Consider the following 9409-nt stretch of genomic DNA (forward strand, 5'->3'; position numbering starts at 1 on the left):
ACAACCACTTTTACCAAAATACTCATAACTTCTTCAAAACTTGATGTAATTACTCCAAACCAAAACATGAAGGAATATTATTCCTCCTACTATACAAATATACAGATTATACATAGTTTTCAAACCATATATGGTCGTACAAGACTTGGAAACAACACAAAAACTGAAACACCAATCAAGACAACAAGATAGAAAATCTCCAAAATAGATCCAAAATGTTTTCTTCTTCTCCTTCCATGTTTGGAACAACCAATACAATGATTTTATGGTGTTTTTGGTGGTTTACAACTTCCCAACCACCTTTTGAACCAACCCATTACATTTTTTTAACTTGTTTTGCACTTTTTTGCAAAGTTTTAAAGTTGCAACTTTTAATCAACTTCTACATTTTAAACATTTTGACATCACAACTTTGTGAAAACCTTAAAAACATATTATAGTGGAATATTAACCACCATTTTTACTATTTTTACCCTTTCTTAGGCTTATAAACACATTTTGACCTTATTGACCACATTAAGACCTCCTTGCGCAATTTTGACAACTTATTACAAATGGCTTCTCTAGCCTTTACATCTTGACTTAATGGTCTCAAATACATCACAACTGACTCGAGTGAATGTAAATATCTCATATAAGGATTCTTAACCTCATTTTCTTCTTGTACTTTAGGTACTCCTACACCAGTTGAAACCACAACTTAAATCAAATATTGCATGATAACATTCCAATAATCATTTTGTGAACTAAGAATGAATTTTTGAAGGAACTTTAAGTTTGTGAATAATGGTGTACCTAGTACCATGCTTGTTAAATATGAGATTAATCTAGAGGGCCTACTTCAAGTCACCACTAAGTTATGATTAATATGTCATCTTTCTCTTGATGGGAAGGTATTGGTTCAACATCATTTTTACATGTTTATTTGTTTATTGAATTAAAGAAGAAATATCATTCTTGTTATTTTGTGATCCTAAGTATCACTTCAGTAACCTAGAGATTGTATTATTGCATTGTCTTGATGATCTTGAGACTTCAAATTGATTAGTATTAATTAAAATATTTTCTTAATATTCTTTAGTGTTGATTATGTATTTTTAATTATTTTGTTTTTCTTATAAATTTAGTATTAATATAGATCTATTTGAATATTTGTAAATTTAGCATGTTTACAATTTTATTTTACTTATCCATTTTGTATATAAAACCAATAATATAACTCCACTAGAATAAGGGGTGAGTAGTGTCCTCATAAAATAGTCATAATAAATAAGGAGAGATAAATATAATTTGCAGTAGTGAAGATAAGTGTGAGTTATTGTTGAAAAAGAAGATTGTTGAAGTATAGAAATGAGGAAGAATGTTGAAACCTATCATGGAACAAACATTATTTTGTCACTAATGTCAACATGCTACTTGTTGGTAAGACAATTGCTTACTTTGGTCAGAATGCTATCATTTGATTGATTGATGAAGAGGATCTGAAAAGAAAGGATAACAAGAGTACCTAAAGAAAGGTTGAGTTATATGATGTATAAAAGAAGCACTAAGACCAAATAAGACTTTGATGATATATTGTATTGTTTATCTACTTAAGGCTACAATGAAAGGATATTGAAGCAAAGACAAGAAGAAGACTAAGCAAAAATAAGTTGTCTACTAAGTTTGACTGAGCAAACAGTGCAAGCCAAACATTGAGTTTAGGCCGAGCATAAAATAGTTATGACCAAGCAAAGTTTAGTGTGCGTCGAGCAAAGAAAAAATATCAGTAGCAACAAGCAAAATATAGTATATGTCGAGCGTCAGAGAATGCCAATATTGACCAAGCAAAACTTAGTGTATGTCGAGCAACCTAGTGTTGACCGAGCATCAAAGGTTTGTGATTGCTAAGCAAACAACATGTTATTGCCGAGTGATAGTAAAACTAGCTTATATATACTTATATATATAATATGTCGAGAGTCATCCTTCTCAAGGCACCTATTTTAATTCAAATCCTATGGGCTTTTTTTGTGTAGGTTAGGATTTAAGTAAAATAGGTGCCTCGAGAAGGATGACTTTCAGCATATTATATATAAGCTAGTAGCAATCATCGCGCACCATGGAAGACATTTTTAAAGAAATATTGATGGTTATGGTTAGGAGCAAGCAATATAATATTTTTATTTTAAATTATTCTCAATTTGAAGAAATTTGGATGATAATAATTTTAATTTAAAATATATTTTCTATTTTTGACGAAGTTAGTATTGAATTATTTATTTATTTTTAAATATACTTGCATAAATTTACTATAAAATTGTAGTTTTATAAAGATACATTAAATTATTAAATAATTTTTAATTGTTGTATAAAGTTACTATAAAAGTATTATTTGATTTTTTATATTTTAATTCAATATATGGTGTTTAATTTGCATAACTTTAATTTGTTTTATTTTAAGGATATTGTTACGTAAAATGTTATAGTCAAGAGTAGAGTTATGGTTAGGGTTAGAGTTAAGGTTAGGGTTAGGGTTAGGGTTACGATTAAAACTATGATTAGGGAAAGGGTTAGAGTTAGAGTTAGAGTCAGGGTCAGGGTTAGGGTTAGAGTTAGGGTTAGCATTAGGGTTAGGGTTATAATTAGAGTTAGAGTTAGGGTTAGGGTTAGGGTTAGGGTTAGGGTTAGGGTTAGGGTTAGAGATAGAGATAGAATTAGGGTTTGAGATAGAGTTAAAATTAGGGTAAGAGTTAGAGTTAGGGTTAGAATTAGGGTTAGAGCTAGAGATAGTTAGAATTGGAGCTAGAGTTAGGGTTAGAATTAGAGTTAGGATTAGGGTTAGAAATAGAGTTAGGGTAGGAGTTAGATTTAGATTCAAGGTTGGGGTTAGAGTTAGGGTTAGCATTAGGGCTATAGTTAAAGTTTGAGTTGGCATTAGGGTTAGGGTTCAATTAGAGTTAGAGTTAGAGTTATAGCTAGAGTTAGGGTTAGCATTAGGATTAGGGTTATGATTAGAGTTAGAGTTAGGGTTCGAGTTAGAGTTAGAATTAGTGTTAGATTTAGAGTTAGAGTTAGGGTTAGAGTTAGAGTTAGGGTGAAGCTTAGGGTTAGGATTAGAATTAGGGTAGAGTTAGGGTTAGGGTTAGGGTCAAGGTTAGGGTTAGGGTTAGGGTTAGGGGTGGAATCAGAGCTAGATTTAGGGTTAGACTTAGGGTTAGTGTTAGGGTTAGGGTTACAAATAGAGTTTGAGTTAAAGTTTGAGTTTGAGTTAGGGTTAGAGTTAGATTTAGATCTAGAGTTAGGGTTAGAATTAGGGTTAGGGTTAGGGTTATAATTAGAGATAGAATTAGAGTTAGAGATAGAGATAGAGATAGAGTTAGGTTGAGAGTTAGGGTTAGGGTTAAAGTTAGGTTTAGAATCAGTGTTAGGATTAGGACTAGAATTTGAGTTCAAGTTAGAGTTAGGGTTAGTGTTAGAGTTAAAGTTAGGGTTAGAGTTAGGGTTAGAGTTAGAGTCTGGATTAGGGTTAGGGGTAGAATTAGAGTTAGGGTTAGAGTTAGAGTTATTTTTAGAGTTAGAGTTAGGGTTAGGGTTAGGGTTAGCATTAGGGATAGGGAAAGGGTTACAATTAGAGTCAGAGTTAGGGTTTGTGTTATTATTATGGTTAAGGTTATTTTTGGGATTACTACTCCTATCAAAGTTGATGCTAGTGCTATTATTATACTTTAAATTAGTGTTATGGCAATTGTTAGGTTAATTTTCTATGTGGTTTAGTTGTATTAAAATGCTCATGATTAGTGCTATTATGACACATTAATATATATTTTTATAATGTACTCTCCTTCTCCCATCCCTTTGCACTCTCTCTAAAGATTACCTTTAATCCTCTCTCTCTCTCTCTCTCTCTCTCTCTCTCTCTCTCTCTCTCTCTCTCTCTCTCTCTCTCTCTCTCTCCCTCTCTCTCTCTCCCTACTCTCTAAATAAACCTGCTAATATCTCTCCCTCTCTGCTCTCTAAATACATCCCCTGATCTCTCTCTCTCTCTCTCTCTCTCTCTCTCTCTCTCTCTCTCTCTCTCTCTCTCTCTCATCCCATTATTTACCCTCTATATCTACCTCATGTCTCTCACACTTGCCTATGCGCATGTCTCTTTATCCCTCACAATATCTCTCTATGTCGACCTCATGTATATTATGTTGTAGTTACTCCCACCCTACCTCCCAGTTCATCACATCTCCATACATTTTCGACCCTTGTTATCCTTCCTTTCTCAATCACCTTCTTCATACATTTGATGCTCAAATTAATCTCTTTCTTTGTTCTAATCTCTCTACCCCTCCATGTTATTTCTTTCTACTTTATCTCCTCCCTCTCTTCTTCATCTCTCCTCTTTTCCACACCCTCTTACCATATCCTCCCCTAATTACCATCTCTCTCTCTCTCTCTCTCTCTCTCTCTCTCTCTCCCCCCAATTAATCACTTTAAATCTCTCCCCTACCTCCTCTCACAATCTATCCCCCCCCACCCCCCCTCTCTCTCTCTCTCTCCCTCACACACACACACACACACACACACACACACACACACACACATAAAATAAATTAGGATTCAAGGTTAAGTTATATTTTGTGCGTTCATGGTTAAATTTAGTCTAGATTATATCTCTCTAAATATTAATTTTCACTTGATGTGCTAATTATATAGGTTTAAAGAAGTTTGATTTATGTTTCCCATATATGTTCTTAATAAATCAAATCTTCATTATACTTTTTTAATTTTGAAGACATAATTCTATTTTTTTTAAATAGACAAAAAAATATTTTTTTAAATCATTTTGAACTAATTACTTCTTTAAATTAATTTTGAATATTAACCCTTTCTAATTTAGAGACAGATATCTCTAAATGTTCTATTGTATTTTGTAAAATAATCATTTATTTCTATGTAAAGATTTTTCTGTTGCAAATGATTTTTTTTTAAATTTAAGAATTAATCTTATTTATTATTGAATTTATTTCCTTGAAACATTTTATCTTTTAGAAGCTTACTTTCTGGAGTAAAAAATATTAAGTTTTAAAATAAATTTTACTAAATATTTTTAATTTATAAATTCTATTAAATCTAGAGCTAAAATATAATAGAAATAGAACATTTTTATAAATTTTGTAATTCAATGAATACTTTTAGCTATTAAAAAATAGAAAGTAGTAATTCTATGTGTCTAAAAAATAATGTGAATCTAATGAAATAATGGAATGTTCTACAATAATAATGTAATATAAACTTCAACAAAATTGAATTTACATATTAAAATAATAATAATAATCTAGATTTAATTTTCTAAAATAATTTGAAAAGATCTATGAAATGTTCACAAAATTCTATTGAATTATTTTCCCACTCATTAGTTTAAGAGTTTGTTAAAACATTACTCTAAAGAAATTATTTTTGAATAAAATTTATAAAATAAAAAAATTGAGATTGATTCTAATATTGTAAATGCAAACACCTTTGCTAGGGCGATATTATATCTACACTCTCACAGATAAACTTAATCAAAGATTTGATGAATCTGAGCCTACAAAGTTAATTTCTTGAATTGTGTGAAGCATTTTGAACATAAGTTTGATGAGTTGGTGGCACAAAATTCAAGATAAACCATTTTGAGTTGAATCTAAAGGGGATTGTAAGAGAAGTTTCTAGAGGGAACATAATAGAAAGATGTAAAGATTCAATGAATCTTACCTAACACTAAAATGGACAATTGTGGTGAAGCGACAAAAGATCAAAATTCTCTATATAAGGAGATACAAAGCTAGGAGCAAAGTGTGAGAGAACAAGAGAAGGAGTATGAAGGTGGTACTTCATGTGGTGGTCAAAGGAAAGAGTCTGCAATTGGCATACTAAGCGAAAAGGCTTAAGGAGGTGAAGGCTTGAAGGGTGAACAAGCAATTATAGATTAAGGGGATGAATGCCAAGTAGAATGGAGAACTAAATATGAGATCTGAAACCTACAAGTGAGTTGTTTTATCATTAAATCAAGTCCTGTTGTTACTTTCTAACAACTGTATTAGTTTGGATAAATCCTTTGGATTAAGGTTGACCTAACAGTCATGAGTAAATCCTTTAATTGGCTGACATTCTAATGGAATGTTCTAAATTCCTCTGACAAGGCTCACTTCTAATAGAGTGATTGAAATCCTTTAGTCAAGGTCACATTTAACAGTGTGTATTGTAACCTTTAATAGGGTTAGCTACTCACAGAGCTCACTTCAAAAGAGTAAAAAATTGGTAGCATGTTACTAGTGGTTTTTCCCATATTGGGTTTCCACGTTAATTCCTTGTGTCAAATTGTGTGATTGAATTTTGGATAATTCATGTTTACATTTCTGCAAAGTTCATTTGACGTAGGACAATAATATACTAAGGTTTGAGATATTGGATGATCTAATCAATGCATGCACATGTATTTGTTGAGTGTTGCAAAGTTTTTTTTGTACATTTGGACCTTGGATAACTAATTCACCCCCCCCTCTCAGTTATTCTAAATTATTCGTGCTTGTGAAGGAAATAGTTTGAAGGTCTTGTAGCTAATGATCAAGATGTACACAAAGGAGGTGCCCAAGCTAAACAAGGAAAACTTTCCTGCATGGAAAATTTTGATGAGGCTACATGTAGGACTTGGAGATTATGCACAGTCAACTATCACTACTGAACATGTTGAAGTAGTTGGAGCCCCAATCGTTGAACAACTAAAATAGAAGAAATAACACAATCAGGCAATGTTGGAGATTGCATATGCCCTAAGCTATTCAAAGTTTGATGACATCAAAGAATGCACCACTTCTAAAGAAATGTGGGATGCTCTACAAAAGACCTATGGAGGAGATAAGAATGTGCTAAGAGCCAAAGCAGAAAACTTAAGAGGAAAATTTGATGATATGAAAATGCAAGAAGGTGAAACTATAGTTCAGTATTGTGGAAGAACCAAAGATGTTGTTAATCCAATCAGAGGATTAGATGGAAAGATTGAAGATGAGACTGTGATCAACAAAGTATTGAGAACCCTGTTGCCTATCTATGCTATTAGAGTCTCTACTATACAAGAATTGAGGTGTGCTCTTGGTAGTGATTTGACCCTTGAAGGACTGGTTGGTAGACTCATTGCGTTTGAACTTTCAAATTTTGATAATTTCAAATCTAAGAATGTTGAATCTGCTTTCAAAGCTAAGATAACACTTAAAGAACCTAAAGATAAGAGAAGGAAAAAGGTCAAAACTATTGCTAGTGATAATGAAACAAATGATGATGATCTAGAGGAATTGGAAACATTGATGGCTAAGAAGTTTCATAGAGGCAAAGGAAAATACAAAGGTAAGCTACCCATCATATGTTTTAATTGTAATGAAGTAGGTCATATTGCAACAAGATGTCCTGAGAAGTCAAACAACATAAATGAAGACAAATATAGAGGTAGAAAAGATGAGAGTAATAAAGGCTATAAAGACAAGGGAAAGAAAGCTTGTTACATTACTGAAGAAGAATCTAATGATGAATCTGATGATCATGATGATGAAGTTGTCTATGTTTCTATGAAAGATGATTTAGATGAATATGAGGTAACTACACTGATATCTTATGTGAACAAAAGTGATAGATGGATCATTGACAGTGGATGTTCTCATCACATGACTAGAGAAAAAAGTAAGTTCATTACCCTTGAGCATTACAATGGAAATAATGTTAGATTTGGTAATGATGCACCCTTAATAAAAGAAAAAGGATCAATAACATTGACAGACAAGATCATGTGTGATAATGTTTACTATGTGGAAGGAATTAACTATAATATGTTGAGTGTGTCACAACTGAATATTTTAGGATGCAAAGTTGAATTTGATAAGAAGAAGGCTAAGATCTATGATACAAATGGAAAACTCATTGGAAGTGGAGATCAGACAAGAGGTAATCTATTTTATCTTGACATGAATGAAGTTACTTGTCTTGTTATTCAATTTGATGATGTGTGGCTATGGCACAAAAGGTTATGTCATGTAAATTTTGAGAATTTGGTTAATATCAGTAAGATGGAAAGAGTCAGAGGTTTGCCAAAACTAAAGAAACATGATCTAATGCGATTTGCAAACAATGTCAATTAGGCAAGATGACAAAATCTAGTTTTAAAAGTAAGACTCATATTTCAAAAAAAATTATGAAGTTAGGTCATACTAATCTATGTGGACCAATTAATGTGCAAAGCTACAAAGGTGACAAGTATTTTATCCTATTTGTTGATGATTACTCTAGAATGATGACAATAATGTTCTTGAGAGAAAAATCTGATGCTTTTCAAATGTTTAAGTGGTATCTTGCAAATGTTGAATAGGAAATTGGTAAAAGCTTGAACTGTTTGAGATCTGATAGAGGTGGAGAGTTTACATCAAATGAATTCAATAGTTTCTACAATGATAGAGGAATCAAAAGACAAACTTTTGCACTTCGGACCCCTCCACAAAATGGTATAGCTAAAAGGAGAAATAAATCTACGATGGATTGTGCTAGAACACTGATGATGGAGAAGAATGTTGCTTTGAAATAATGGAGAGAAGCTATCAGTATAGTTGTCTATACCTTGAATCAAGTACAAGTCAAGAAAGGTACAAATTCTATGCCTTTTGAATTATGGCATGGATACTCACCCATTGTCAATTATTTTAAGGTATTTGAAAGAAAGTGTTACATTCTAAAGGACAACAAAAATGGAAAACTTGATACAAAAAGTGAGGAAGGTATATTCCTAGGATATTCCATAAGAAGAAAAGTTTATAAGTGTTTAAATACTAACACTAACAAACTTGTGGAAAGTGCAAATGTAAAAGTTGATGAAAATGCAGAATTACATGAAGATGAACAAAAGGAACCTAAAAATTACAAAACTATTATGTATTACTATGAAGACATATCTGCTAATACTAACGATTCTGAGAACCAAGTTTCTAGTCAACAAGAATCAATAACTCCCGAGTCACATACAATGGATGTTGACTTGCATTCAGGAACTGAGTTACATTTAAGTGTCGAGTCACATTTAGATGCCGAGATCAGTTTACATGACAAGAATACTGAGTTACCTGTAATAGAAGTACACAATGAACCTAGGATTGAACTTCATGAATGACCTATTGTTGAAGAAAGAAGAATAGAGCCAAGATTATCAAAATATGTTAGAAGACAACACCCTATTGAACAAATCATTGGAAGAAAAGAGGATGCAAGGAATATATTAAGGAATGACACATGTTTGTTAAGCATGCATGAGCCCAAAATAGTAAAGGATGCATTAGAGAATGAAGACTAGATTCAAACCGTGCATGAAGAAATTGATCAAATTGAGAAGAAAAAAAACCTGACCACTAGTACCTAGACC

This window comes from Cupressus sempervirens, chromosome 6 (genome assembly GCF_028749045.1).
Source record: "Cupressus sempervirens isolate cs-2001-9-10 chromosome 6, ASM2874904v1, whole genome shotgun sequence".
In the NCBI taxonomy this organism is placed as follows: Eukaryota; Viridiplantae; Streptophyta; class Pinopsida; order Cupressales; family Cupressaceae; genus Cupressus; species Cupressus sempervirens.